This window comes from Danio rerio, chromosome 20 (assembly GCF_052040795.2).
Source record: "Danio rerio strain M-AB ecotype USA chromosome 20, GRCz13ab, whole genome shotgun sequence".
NCBI lineage: Eukaryota > Metazoa > Chordata > Actinopteri > Cypriniformes > Danionidae > Danio > Danio rerio.
Window position 1 is genome coordinate 46,106,497 of NC_141040.1, and position 14,714 is coordinate 46,121,210.

At 33.8% G+C, this 14,714-nt stretch overlaps 1 protein-coding gene and 1 long non-coding RNA gene across 3 annotated transcripts in view; one reads left to right on the forward strand and one right to left on the reverse strand.

Moving 5' to 3' along the window:
* Positions 1 to 14,714, forward strand: part of cep85l (centrosomal protein 85L) — a 108,848-nt gene that overhangs the window by 27,125 nt on the left and 67,009 nt on the right. The gene's annotated exons all lie outside the window — the stretch shown is intronic.
* On the reverse strand, positions 9,448 to 14,356 carry LOC147839440 (uncharacterized). The gene is made up of 3 exons (XR_015519165.1): positions 13,894 to 14,356; positions 10,557 to 11,879; positions 9,448 to 10,504 (listed from the first exon to the last, which is right to left on the reverse strand). It is a non-coding gene; the product is annotated as an uncharacterized LOC147839440 (long non-coding RNA).

Below are 14,714 nucleotides of genomic sequence, written 5' to 3' on the forward strand. Positions count from 1 at the left end.
TTAAAAAAAAAGTGTCAATCCAGTAGTATCAACCAAATCTCTTGCTTTAGTTCTGTCTGATCTCCCCTAAACCTCCTCGTCCCGAGGGAATGCTAGGTCAGAATGTTAGCCTGTATTAGATTTGGTCTAGATTAGCTCTTGGCACTCTCTGATTAGCCAGTTGGGACTAGCGTATTAGCGTTTGACTGAGACTAGGGTAATGCAGTTAGCATGATTAAGGGGGGTATTGTTTGCTTATAGCCTTCTGTGTCTCATACCCCAAAACCCCACCCTGAAACAACATATTTCACACACCAGCTGCTCCAAACCCATCGCTTTAATGATGGCTTAGACGCTGAATGAGGAATGAGTTCGACAGGACACTCAATTAACATTTGCTTTTCCGTTTACATAAGCACCAAAACCATTGTGCGCAAGATTTTTGGTGCTTTTGTAAATGTAATTTTAATATGAGGTATTTTTATTCATGAATATCCTATGAGGTATATGGTAGATGTTATTAAATTTGGTAATTGCTCACAACATCTCATGCATATATGCAGATGAATATGTTAATTTGCCTTGCAGACATGTCCCATTTGAGAGAATGGCAGTTAGCCTAATACTGTAGCATTTCCTCCCAGGACAAAAACAAATTTTGTTTATACAGTTAAATACAGCTTCTATACAGCTTAAATTGACATTTAAAGGTTTAACTAGGTTAATTAGGTTAACTAGGCAGGTTAGGGTAATTAGGCAAGTTATTGTATAATGATAATTTGTTCTGTAGACAATCAGAAAATATGTAGCTTAAAGGGGCTAATAATTTTGACCTTAAAATGAATTTAAAAAAATTAAAAACTACTTTTATTCTAGCGGAGATAAAACAAATAAGACTTTTTCCAGAAGAAAAAAATATTATCAGACATACTGTGAAAATTTCTTTGCTCTGTTAAACATCATTTGTTAAAGATTTAAAAAATAAAAACAAACTCAAATGGGGGGCTAATAATTCTGTCTTCAACTATATATATATATATATATATATATATATATATATATATATATATATATATATATATATATATATATATATATATATATATATATATATATATCTATATCAGTGTTGGGTTTTTCCTTAGAGTCTTGAGCTTACCATATATTCTTTAAAAAAATCTTGGAATTTTGGATTTGTCTTGGTATAATATGTATTTATTTTCTGCAGGATAACACTGTCTTACACAGCCAGACCTCTAGCTAGATGATCATTTAATGTTGGTGAACTTTTAGTTTGTCACAATTCATGCTATTAACTACTGGCTTATTACCTGCATATTATTGTGAAATTACCTTTTGTTTTGGTAGTTATTAAATGTGATTTTATTCTACATGCCTAATACTACTCAAAACATATACCTTATTTTCACCTCACTATTAATAAGCAGCTAATTAGTGTTTTATTGAGCTAATTGTCTTTGTTAATAGTTTGTTGATTGCATGAAATGTTACTTGAAATAAAGTGTTACCCTTGTGTTTAAATTAGGCCTGGGCCATACAGCAAAAAATATCAAGATTTAATGTTTCATATCATTCTGTATCGATAATTATTGAATATTTTGTTACAATCTATTTAGAAATAAACTCCTGTAGATTTATTTGAACCCTTTATTTTAATTTACTAACATTACTTACGCAAATATTTTTATAGTCAAAAAAAAAAAAACTAAACAAGTATATTGTCTCTTATGTCTTATAATAAACATGAGTGCAAAAGAGACTCTTAAACTTGATTAATAAAATGTTAGCCTACAAAGAGTGTGTAATGGCTGGCAAACTTTAAGCTAAATCAACATCTTTAAGATGTCAATAGTGATCCATTAAACCTCAAACTCTGTATCTTAAACAAATTCATTCATTCATTTTCTTTTCAGCTTAGTCCCTTTATTAATCGAGGGTCGCCACTGCGGAATGAACTGCCTACTTATCCAGCATATGTTTTACGCAGCGGATGCCCTTCCAGCTGCAACCCATTACTGGGCAACACCGATACATTCATTCACACACATAAACTATGGACAATTTAGCTTCTCCAATTCACCTACCACATGTCCTTGACTTGTGGGGGAAACCGGAGCACCCAGAGAAAACCCACGCAAACACGAGGAGCTAAAAAAAATTATGATAATCAAATCTAAGCTTTCAATTAAGGGAACCAACCATCATTATTTAAATGCATATTGCAACATTACAAATCGTGAGCAAAAAAGAAAAGTTGGTTAACTCTCTAACTAGAGGTTTTAATGCTCTCAGAGTACGTGTACATTACCCCATTCGCTAAAAATTATTTTAGATAGGGTGCTAGTAGCTGCGATGCACAATAAAAGAAACCAAAAAGCTGTTGTTCTGACCTTAGGTTGCGATGACAAAGCCCAACCCGAGTCCGTTCACATCCGCTTGTTAAGTGTGATGTTGTGCAAATCGGTTTCCGGGTCTAAATGCTCTAAATGTATGGTCTAGACTCAACAAATGAAATAATAAACATTTGCAAAGCGCTGTAATACTTTCGAAAATCTCAATCGCAATATATATATATAAAATGTTAAAATATTGGTGTCTGTGATGCAGCAAGTCCAGAACCTCTAGTGTACACCATGATTTGTTATAAAATTCACTTTAAAGTGTGATATGACTAAATAGTGGTCATAAATGAATATTTTATCAATTCAAATAAGTAGCAGCTTGGACCCGGAAACAGAATTTCATCCTTCATGACTTAACAAGTGGATATCACGTCTAAAACCATGTGAAACCATTGTTAGTGCGATTTGCGCTCAAGCTACTCTGGCGTCTGCCGTAAACCATTGCTACAATTTTTACTTATGGAGAAAATGAAAAAGCACTGCAGTGTTTGGGTGCTCTGTGTTTGTCTGTGGTAATTAGTCTGCCGTTATTACTGAAATTGCTTTTTAATAAAAAGTGTGAAACTGATTTGTTAGTTCTAGTCAAATTAATCACGGTGCACTTGCGACATTATAAAAGTTTGAGATCTTTTTAACTAGGTGCGCCTGGAAAATGCTCCCTATTTGTCGTGCACCTCCATTGGAAATAACAAACTTGCACTGTACCTAAGCTTATTGGCGCGTGCTCAGCCAGCCACATTTTAATAAAACTATAGCGGTTCAGAACAATTTTTTTTTTTATATTGACAATGGTGTACTCTCAATAAATACTGATACGGTTTTGTCGCCTAGCACTCGTTTTTTTATATTTAATACTATAATAAATGTATAAAGTAATATAATTTATACCCAAATCTTGGGTACATTTTGGACCGTTGTAATTGTTTTGTGTGATTATTTAACTCGTGATGCCCCCCACCTGACTTTTTCCAGAATGATTTTTCTCTGGCATTTGCTTTAAGACAGCTGGCATCTTCATTGACTCGTCTGTCACACTGTGCTGTGTTGAAAGCTCAGTGGTGTCCTACCAGCGCAGGGTCGCCCAGAAATAACGCACCATTTCCCTTTTTGGCAAAGATGTCAGGATTTCTGTGCTTGGGAACTCCGGATTAATCAATTCTGAATTAAGGGTCAAGCTGAGTGGTGATTAAATCTCACTTAAATAGGATCACAGCTCCATAACAGGGAAAAGCTTTTTTTTAAATTATTATTATATATATTTTTTGTAGTATATAAGATGCCTTTGTGTTTATAGATGAGGTTGGTGTGAAAGGATGGAAGTGTGTCTGCATGAGGCTTTCTAATTTCACTGGGAGTGCAGCCACAAACACACACTTGAAGCTACTACCCTGCCCTTTTTAATTAATAATCTCTCTGGGTTTTAACCACACAACCATGACGGGTTACTCTGGAAAATCCTCTGTATTTAGCATGCATTGACCATATGAAGGATAGTGGAAGATAAAGGTTTCACACTGACAAATCACTTAGAAATAATATTGAATGTATGCGAAGTGTACATTTTCACATCACTAAAATTAGAAAATCACAAATGAGTCTACATAATTCTGTCAATCATGTTAAGGATTAACAACATGCTTAAAAAATCTAAATGTTATATTTGAATTCAGAAAGCTTTAAGTAAAATAAATGTCATTTGTAATTGTTGTTAAACCTGTATATTCACAGCTGATTTTCCACGCGATGATAGGTGCGATGGACGAGCAGTTCACATCTGTGCTTTGAATCGCTATTGCACTTAGTTTGTCCATAAGTCATTTTTATTGCACTTAGTTTGTCGATAAGATGATATTTATTGATCATAACGATTTTGTGGAAAAGCACAGACATGGCAAGTTATTGACTGACAGATTGTGACTTTAAAGAAATAAACAATATCAGGATTTTGAAGAAACCAACAATGTCAGGATTTTGGACTGTAGCAATTGAGGATTGTCATTGTAATTAGTACTAGCCTATATCAATTTAAACAATCTTTTGATAGGTCAGGAAATGCACTAATTCAAAAATTTTTATTTAATTATTTTTGCACAATAATGGCACAAATCGTCTTTATTTAGCCTGAGTAGTACCATATCAAGAATGCAGCGTACTTTGGTGTTATTGTAATACTTACTGTATAATACTGTAGTTGAGATGTGTTGCCTGCTTATAGCTTCATAGTATTTGCTTGTTTTTTGTTTTGTTGTTTTTAATTGTGACTCTGGACCATAACGTCATCAGTGTCAATTGGCTAAAATTGAGATTTATACTTCATCTCAAAGCTAGGTAAATACACTATTCGTTGACGTATGGTTTGTCAGGATAGAATACCATTTACATAAGATTTTATTGTGAAGTTTTACAGCGGGACATTTATTTTCTTGGAAGATGATCTGTACTTTAATGATTATTGGCAAAAATAAATTACTTAATAATTCTGACTCAAATGTATTGATGGCTAATGACAAAATTTTTTAAACATTTAAATAAAATCTTTTTAATAAAAAATCTGTATGTCATTCAACTTCATTTTTGGCTCTTTTTTAAAGTATCAGGTCAAAAAACAGTACAAATTTTTAGAAGTATTGATTTGGCACCAGTATCATAAATTAATATTTTATATCTTATTTTCAAGTGACATTGAGGATTTTTGACCCAAATATTGCTACTTTTATAAATGTAATGTTTAAGTTAAATAAATCTTCTCAAGTTGTTGACTTACATTTGATAGTCATTGGCTAATATTCGATGCTCAGTTGGTTTCAGTTCAGTGATGAGTTATCTGGTAAACAGGAAGTTGTCTAAGATCACTATAAAATCACACGGACACATCATTCACTTCCGTTCTTGTCATTGTGTTGTTGTAGAGATTCTTTTTCCTTGTTTTTAGTATCATGGAACAATACTCTCAAAAGGCATAGTTCATCCAAAAAGAAATGTATGAAATCCTAGATTTATCCTAGACTTATTTTATTCAGTAAAATCTTTTAAAGACGAAATTTTAACTGAAACTGTGGTCTTTGGTGATTCATGAAATGCAAAAGTCAATGGCTAGCAGCACTTTGAGAAACCAAAATACATATACAAGCAAAACCAAATGAATACCTGTGACTCCTTATAGTACAAATGAGATCTTATGAAGTAAATCTATTGCTCTGTACCAAACAAAAGCATATTATTTACAACATTAAGTACATTCACAGGCACAAGTCTTCTTTCATATAATAAGCTCTAACTGTCAATACAAAAATGATTAGAATTTATTCAGGACTTTCTCATAACTAGTTGATTTAATAGTTCAGACATCACACACTCTTAATTGATTTTCTGGAAATGTAGTTCTGCAAATCCCTGATCATGGATATGAAGGCAGTTCTTTTGTTTACTTGTGCCGCATTGAAACATGAGTCATTTGGCCACCCCTGTAGAAACCAGAATGAAATCCAACGATGCTTTGCAAAAGAGAGATAATCCTCTTGCCTTAGAGGAGCCAGATAACAGCTTTCAGCCCTTCAAACACTGCAAGATGTACTGTAGTCCTGTGGAAAAAAAAAACCTCTCCGCTGAGACTGAGTAATTTCTCTAATTATGAACCAAGGGCCAGGCTCACAAAAGTAGGTTAGCATCTCTTATTCAACTTGCCAATGGTTTGAAACGCACTGTTTTGTAACTATAGAACTTTATTTGTTTTTTTTAGTGGGTTAACTTTTACATATAATTAAATGAAAGTTCACCAGAGCCATTTATGTTAAAGTCACTGGATCTGGTGCTTCATCAGAGGAAGGAAACTATTTAAGTGGCTTAAATCTGGAACAAAGCTTTGAATGACTTCTCCGTAGTGGAACTCAATGAAAAAGGGGAAAGATCAGGTCCCGGTTGTTTTATGTAATGGTGCATTTTGCTGATTTTGGCTTCTTTTAGTTGCATTTCACACTCAGCAATATAGGTTTTTGGAGGTTAAATCTGTTAGATGGATTTTCTGCAGTCAACATATTTGACTTGACGCATTAAATGTGCCATTTCTTTCAGATTTATTTATAATTTACTCTTGTAATGTTAGCAAGATTGTTACATCCAGTTTTCCACCTTGTTTAAACGTCTCTTTGAAAATTTGCAACATCGACTCATCGAAAATACATGCTTAAAGGGATATAGTTCACTTAGGATCGAAATATACCTCGCCATTTACTCACTGGTTTCAAACCTTTATGAGTTTCGTTATTCTGTTGAACACAAAAAAAAGATATTTGGAAGAATGCTGAAAGTCTTTAACCATTTATATCCATAGCAGTAAAAAACAAATACTATGGATTTAAATGGTTTCCAGCTTTCTTCAGAATATCACCTTTTGTGTTCAACAGAGGAAAGAAAGTTAAATTAATTTGAAATAAGTTAAGGACAAGTAAGTGATGACAGAATTGAGTTTTGGGTGAACTGTTGCTTTAAGCCTACCTTTTGGTGAAACCACAAAAATGTTTTTAAACATGTTCAAATTTATATGTAAGTAAAATGGACACTACAGAGCAGTATGATGCCAACAAGTTTTGTTTCTTTTCACACTAATGATATTAACAAGGATATGTCATCAACGAATAAGTCAGATAGAGTCAGATAAAATATTATAAATCAGTAACAATCGTGGAGCAAGAACTATAGTTTAAAATGTCTGTTTTCAATGAGAATACATACATTTTCGGTAATTTCTCCAGTCATCAGTGTCACATGATGCTTCAGAAATCATGTTGACATGCTAACTTGAACACATTTATTAATATGATCAGCACAGAGAACAGTTGTGCTTTATGAGCATACATGCCTTTTTTTTAAGCATACATGAACAGAAAACTCATGGAATATCCGCATCTGTTTAAAATAGAAACTTTGTGACATTATGCATCTCTTTACTCTTTTAATCCATTTAAATCATTTGTTGCTGAATAAAGTCTTTGGCTCTGAACAGTAGCCTAGCAAACTCTTGTAAAAATATCAAGTCTGTAAAATACATGGCTCTACTTCAGTTCATCAGATTTCAGTTTCATTCACCAAAGACCTTGAATGTAGAAAAGGAGAGCAGCTCTTCTTATAATGAATGAGGTCACCACCAGCTAATCCTCTTCTCTCAAACCACATTATTCTCCTCCTGTCGGCCTGTTTTACTATTTCATGCCAAACTGTTCCATATGTTTTCTGGCACAGCTTAACCATAAAGCAACCCTGTACATAGACCTTCCTTTATATTGCCCTCCTTTCATCTGTTCAGGAGTCACATGTAAGCCATTACAACTGTGATGATGGTCCTTTTGTGGTGGAGTGATCCTGTGCATTTGGTCTCCGTTTTTTTTGTGGCCCCTGAGGGCCGAACGTCTGTCATCAGACTCCAGCTGCAGTGTGCTTCAGTGTGAGCTTTATGAGTGATGTTTGTGTGGAAAAACACAAAAACGTCACAAAGAATAATATCTATGTAGCCAATGAAAACTCAACAGCTTGTTGCAAGAAAAGATTGTCTGCATATTTGGATGTTGAAGGCATATAGTAACATTAACACAGTTAATTAACAAAGTTAACATCTTAAATTTGCTTTAATTGCAATATAAAAACATTGCAAATAGATTTTTTGTGATCTGCATCTTTTTTTTTTTCTTTGTATGAAGGTCAATGCGCTGCACTATGCTTGTGTTGAGAGGTATGTTGAAGCCCTGACTTCACGAAAGGGCTTTGAATTTTCTCTTTTTCTCATTTTACTTTAGGTTTTGTTGTTGGTGGTGGAAAACCTTTTATATTGTGATTTTTATGGATGGTTGAATAATTTTATTGGGAACAGTTGATAAAAATGTATCTTTATAGATCTTTTTTAAAAACTGCTTTTGTTTATTCGTACTATAAAAACACTGTTTCTGTGGCCATATTCATACTGAGACATTTTATTATTAGTAATTTAATGATTAAGTTAACTACAAGAATTTTCATTATTAGGTAAATTACTTTTTATTTAGATATATCCTTTAAAGAGCACCTATTTTAGCCTTTTTTCTACATTTAAGATAAGTCTTTTGTGTCCAGGTTGTGTCTTTAAAGTTTCAGCTCAAAACACCCATCAGATTATTTATTTACCTTTTTAAATCTTGGAAATTTGAGCTTTTAGGACATTAAATCTGTTTTTGTTGCCTGTGCGTTTAATGCAAATGAGCTGGTTCTCCCTGCTCACCACTGCAATGTAATCTAATGCATAACTCATGAATGAAATAAGGCAATAATTGGGAATATTTTGAAACTTTTTTTTGAAATTATTATTTTTTTTTTTTTTGAGCAAGATGATAATGGTCTAATCCGATTCAATGATCTATGCTAAATTAAGCTAAAAGTGCTTCGGTTTGCATGTTCTCCTCGTGTTGGCGTGGGTTTCCTCTGGGTGCTCCGGAAATTAATTAATAAATGAATGAATTAATGTGAGTGTATGGGTGTTTCCCAATACTGAGTTGCAGCTGGAAAGGCATCCACTGCAAAAAAACATATGCTGGAATAGTTAGGGGTTCATTCCACTGTGTCGACCCCTGAAAAATAAGGGACCAAGCCGAAGGAAAGTGGTTGAATAAATAAAAATATATTTTAGTTTCAATCCAATAAGCTATCTTAAAAAAAAGAAAGAAATAAATAAATATATATATATATATATATATATATATATATATATATATATATATATATATATATATATATATATATATATATATATATATATATGTATGTATGTATGTATGTATGTATGTATATATGTATATGTATGTATATATATGTATGTATGTATATATATGTATGTATATATATATGTGTGTGTGTGTGTGTGTGTGTGTGTATATATATATATATGTGTGTGTGTATATATATGTGTGTATATATATGTGTGTGTATGTATATATATAAATATATACATATATACATATATATACACATACACAGAACCTTTTCTACTTTACAGTAAGTTTGTAGTGTAATGTATAGCTCCTGAATGAAATAAAGCATCCTGTGCAAGGCAAGAGGTCATGAAAGAACATTTATGATGAATGAGAAATCTCCACTTGCTACTAGTGCTTTATTACATACTGTAAATCTGAAAGGAAGCAGGTAAACTAATAATACAGCAGCAGGATGCAGTCAGCGGTGCCTCATACCGTACAGCATGCCTTTATATGGATCTAATCAATATATATGCAGTTGTAGTACCTCTTTTACTTGAAAGCAAACTGCTGATGAAGGGATGTGAAAAACCACACAGGAAGGGATTGTTTCATTCATGCTTTTTAGAGGAGGATATTGATCGGAAACAAGATATTAGATTATGCAGGCTGTTTTATGATGGAGTATAAAATTTCAAGACAGTGTAAGCATCTCATTCACATTTGCATCTAAAATATATATGAATGATCAGTGTTTAAAACTCATGTTTAAAAGTTTTATAAATGTTAAAAATAAAGTATTTAAAAATATATGAGAATAAAAATAGTAGTGTGTAAGTGGATAACTAGGTCCCTTCAAATTTGTTTATGTTATTATGTACATAATATTCTTCTTCTTCTTCTTGATATTGCGATTTAGATTTGTTATGTGATTTTAATTTTGTAATGAAGCTTCAGCTCAGCTTTGTACTTTGCTGTTGCTAGTAGATTGAGTGTGACTGTCTGGCAGTACTTTTAGTTAACTTTTTAGCGAGACACTCCTCATATAGCCGCCTGTGGTGCTTTTGTGTTTCCTTGTGCAGTGGCAACAATTCTGCGACAGCTCTTATAAATTATCTGGTTTTCTTTGGTGTCTGTGACTTTAAAACCAAGATATTCCCATTTTACCAATGTGCTGTTTTTTCGTTGATTTTAATTAATCTATTAATGCATCTGAAGCAACAGATGCCATTTTTCATCACACTAACTGTACCCAAAAAAATAAAATAAAATAAAAATTCTAATACTTCCCTTCTTAGACTTTACAGACCTGAAACTTGCCTATAGCACTTATTCATTGTTGCTCTTAGTTGTGTAAATTGCTTCCTTGTCCTCATTTGTAAGTCGCTTTGGATAAAAGCGTCTGCTAAATGACTAAATGTAAATGTAATTTTCCCACTTGTTTGGACTTTCCTGTTTGTTTGTTTTTTTTTATTGTGGGCGTCCCGCATAGTTCTGTTGCACAATTCTGATTAGGCAGAACGAAAGTGTACTCACCCAATTGGCTAGTAAGAGTGTCACAGGCTGATGGCAGTCATGCATTTGCTCTGAGTGGGGGACGTTAGATAATATGTATTTCTTATTGCAGCCTCTTGCAATTAGCTAATCGCAACGTTTCAAATTGCTATTCGATTTTGATTAATTGCACAACCCTAATCTCTAGTCCATGTCACAATTTGATTAAATATGCAGCACTGCTTTTGATTCATTAAGTCAAAACTGGCCAAATGTGTGTTACTCTGTACTATTCTTTATAATTAATTCCACTTTTATGACAATTAATTTTTTTTTTTTCAGTTGTTTGTTTTTTGTGTTTGTTTTTTTCACTTTAGGGCAATCACAGTGCCTTAGTCTGCTCTTATCTTTTTATTAAGGAAAATATTTTCCAAATGTTCCAAAAGTTCTTTTTCAAAGTTCATATGGTCATGTAAAACCTGGAAAAGTCATAAAAATGTTGTCATGGCATTTTCCAGGCCTGGAAAATTAAAAAAATAAAATAACAAAAAAGTCCTCAAAAAGTTTTGGAAAAGTCATGGAAATTAGTTTAACAAATATCATGAATACTTGAGTGTAGGTTAGTTGTCTTCTTTTCTGTCCTTGGCCAATCACATACTCTTATTATTGATGTGTAAGTGTTATCTAAATTAATTTTCCATAGATATAAAAGTAAACGTAAACTAATTAGACTGTTGCATGTTTTACTATGTGGTGTCATAAATTTGAGCATGCATTGTTTTTCTTATTATTTACCACATATACATAGACATAGATTTTAGTAGAAAAAAATGTGTATGAACCCTGCTTTATGCACTTCCGAAGTTTTTTTGAATAAAAAGCACAGGACCCTGGAAGGAAAGTAAGCATCAAACCCTCTTAATATGCTTGTTTGTTAGTGACTTTGCACAACTGGCATCTAACAAGATCAAATCGCATGTTAGCCCTCCTGGCTCCCCCGGGTTTGCTCACAGACACCTTGTAATGGTTCAGCATTTCTGTTCCCCGAGCTGATAATTAGCCTCACCGGTTTGAAAACACACCCCGTATCATCTCAGCCCTCATTAACGCTCTGCTGAGGCTGTGTTTTTTCAGCTTACTGTTAAACTACTGTACTCCTCCTGGTCCACCCTGATGACGCCCATCATGTTCATCCGTACTAGACTGTGTGGAGTGTTAATTCTAATAGCAGGAGGAGATTACACTTCACCATCTGTCTGTCTACTCCCTAAAACCATCAGAAACCATCAGAATGTGTCTGCACTGTAAAAATTCTGGGTTCTAAACAATTACATCATGTTGTCCCAACACAAATGGATTAAATTAACTTAATAGTTTTTATAAATTAAACATAAAAATATTAAGTTTTTGTTTTTTTTGTTTTTTGAGTGGGTAATGTTTCAGCTTAATATACAGGGTTCAACGCTAAAGATTTTTTCTACTGGTCCGATCGGGTCAGTGGTTCAGATTTTTACTTGCCCTACCAAAATTTTCACTGGCCCCACCAAAAAAAGGGAAGTTAATAGCTATTTTTAGCCACATATTTTATATATGCGTGTGTGGCAAAAATAAAGTCTTTGAATCTAGAATTTCAATACTTCAAAACATGTTAATAAAAGTGTTATGCAAACAAAAAGAGCAGAGGAAAATGTGGAGGTATTTCATCGCAGTTTGAAATTATTTAACAAAAGGTGGCTGACTTGTCAAACTGACGGCAAACTGTGCAAAACATCACTTTATTTATTTATGTTTTTTTTTGTCGTGTTGTTCACAAGACGTTAGAAACAGACATTTTCTTTTAGCCTTATAATTTAATGTTGCCGCCATGTTGCCGTTTCTTCGCTGTACTGGTTGTTACCAGGTTATGGAAAAAAATAGCATGCTTAATCAGATAAGAGGAACCGGAAAGCAATATGGTCTTGACGACATCACAGAGAAGGAAGTGTTTAAAGACTTAAAAGAACAAACTTAAAATGCACGCAACTGACAAATAGTTGCAGACAAATTAAATGTTAGTGACAAGGCAGCACTGTCCCAATCGGGCCAGTAAGGATCCTGTCTACTGTCCCAAGCGTCTCTCACGCTGGCCCTGGGCCACCGGGCAGTCCTTATTGTTGAGCCCTGATATACCTCACATATTATGTATTATAGATTTTAGAATATTTGTGTGTGATGGATAGACAGACAGACAGACAGACAGATAGACAGATAGATAGACAGATAGATAGATAGATAGATAGATAGATAGATAGATAGATAGATAGATAGATAGATAGATAGATAGATAGATAGATAGATAGATAGATAGATAGATAGATAGATAGATAGATAGATAGATAGATAGATAGATAGATAGATAGATAGATAGATAGATAGATAGATGGAAACATGGATGACTGGATGGAAGGGAAAAAAAGAAAGAAAAAAGAACGTTGTAAAATTAAAGTACACTTATATTTGTTTCCGTGTGGTCTGTGCTTGGAGACGTCCTTGCTCAGCCAAGGCTCTAAAACTCTTCCTGACATGCGTGTCTGTCAGCAGTCAGTATTTCCGGCTCGCTGTTGCATCACCGGCTGCTCAGGATTCCAGTGACTGGAGAGGAGCTGATGTAACCAGTCAGAGAGCAGGTCACGGTCAAACCACCAGAAACATCTGAGCATCTGAGCTGCAGACGGACATTTACTGACAAAAGGCCTCCAGATCTGGAACATTTCACCAATTTAAAAGGGATATATGATGAAAACCTGACCTTTTCTGTGTTTAAGTGCTATAATCAATCCCTGGCCCATCAGCAACCCAAGTTCCCTAGTGACACAGGACGAGGATCTTATTATATTATCATCTCTTTAGCTGCTCCTTTCCACCCAGTACCAAAACATAATATAGCATCTTATAAAACACAATCCACCAACCATTCAGAATCACCCTTAGATGTTAAGTTATAACCTCTTCAGTCTGTCCATCACGGTCCTGAAACAATAATTATTGTGAAAAGCGCTATACGAATAAACTTGAATTGAAGTGTCTAAGCACAAACACAATAATGTAGGAGTTATCTATCTGTCTATCTCTCTATCTATCTATCTATCTCTCTATCTATCTATCTATCTATCTATCTATCTATCTATCTATCTATCTATCTATCTATCTATCTATCTATCTATCTATCTATCTGTCTATCTGTCTGTCTGTCTGTCTGTCTGTCTGTCTGTCTGTCTGTCTGTCTGTCTGTCTGTCTATACGTCCGTCCGTCCGTCTGTCGTTCTATCTATCGTTTAAGCTATCTATTTGTCTGTCTACCTACCTGTCTGTCTGTTGTTTTATCTATCATTCTATCTATCGTTCAAGCTTTCTATCTATATGTCTGTCTTTGTTGTTCTATCATTCTATCTAACGGTCTGTCTGTCTATCTATCTATCCATCCATCCGTCAATCTATCTATCCATCTGTCTGTCTGTCTGTCTGTCCTTCTATCTATCATTTAAGCTATCTATCTTTCTGTCTGTTTTATCTATCATTTTATCTATCGTTCAAGCTATCTATCTATTTGTCTGTCTGTTTGTCGTTCTATCATTCTATCAGTCTGTCTGTCTCTCTGTCGTTCTATCTATCGCTTAAGCCAGGGGTTTTCAAACTTTTTCAGCTGAGGGCCCCTTTGTGTAGGGCGAATTCTTTTGGGGACCCCCCAAAAATAAAAATGACGCCAAAAAAAAAAACAAACAAAAAAAAACGCTCAAATTAACAACTGTACTTAAAAAAAATGTTTAATTGTATTATTCAATACATTTATATTATTATATATTATTCAATAAATTTATATTATTCATTATCTGGATTAATTTTTGTAAGATGTAAGAAGTTGAGTTGACATGGTTTCAGTGCTTCAATCTATTGATCAAATCTTCATGCGCAGTGTTCATTGTGGTCTGCTCTCATTGGATTCCATCAAGCCATATTTTGTGTTCGAGTCATCACGTTTACACAGTTTTTTATGCCATATTTATGCTTTTTTTCTGCCTATGCACAGCTAGACTCTTCTGTATTTACCCTTACAGCTGAGACT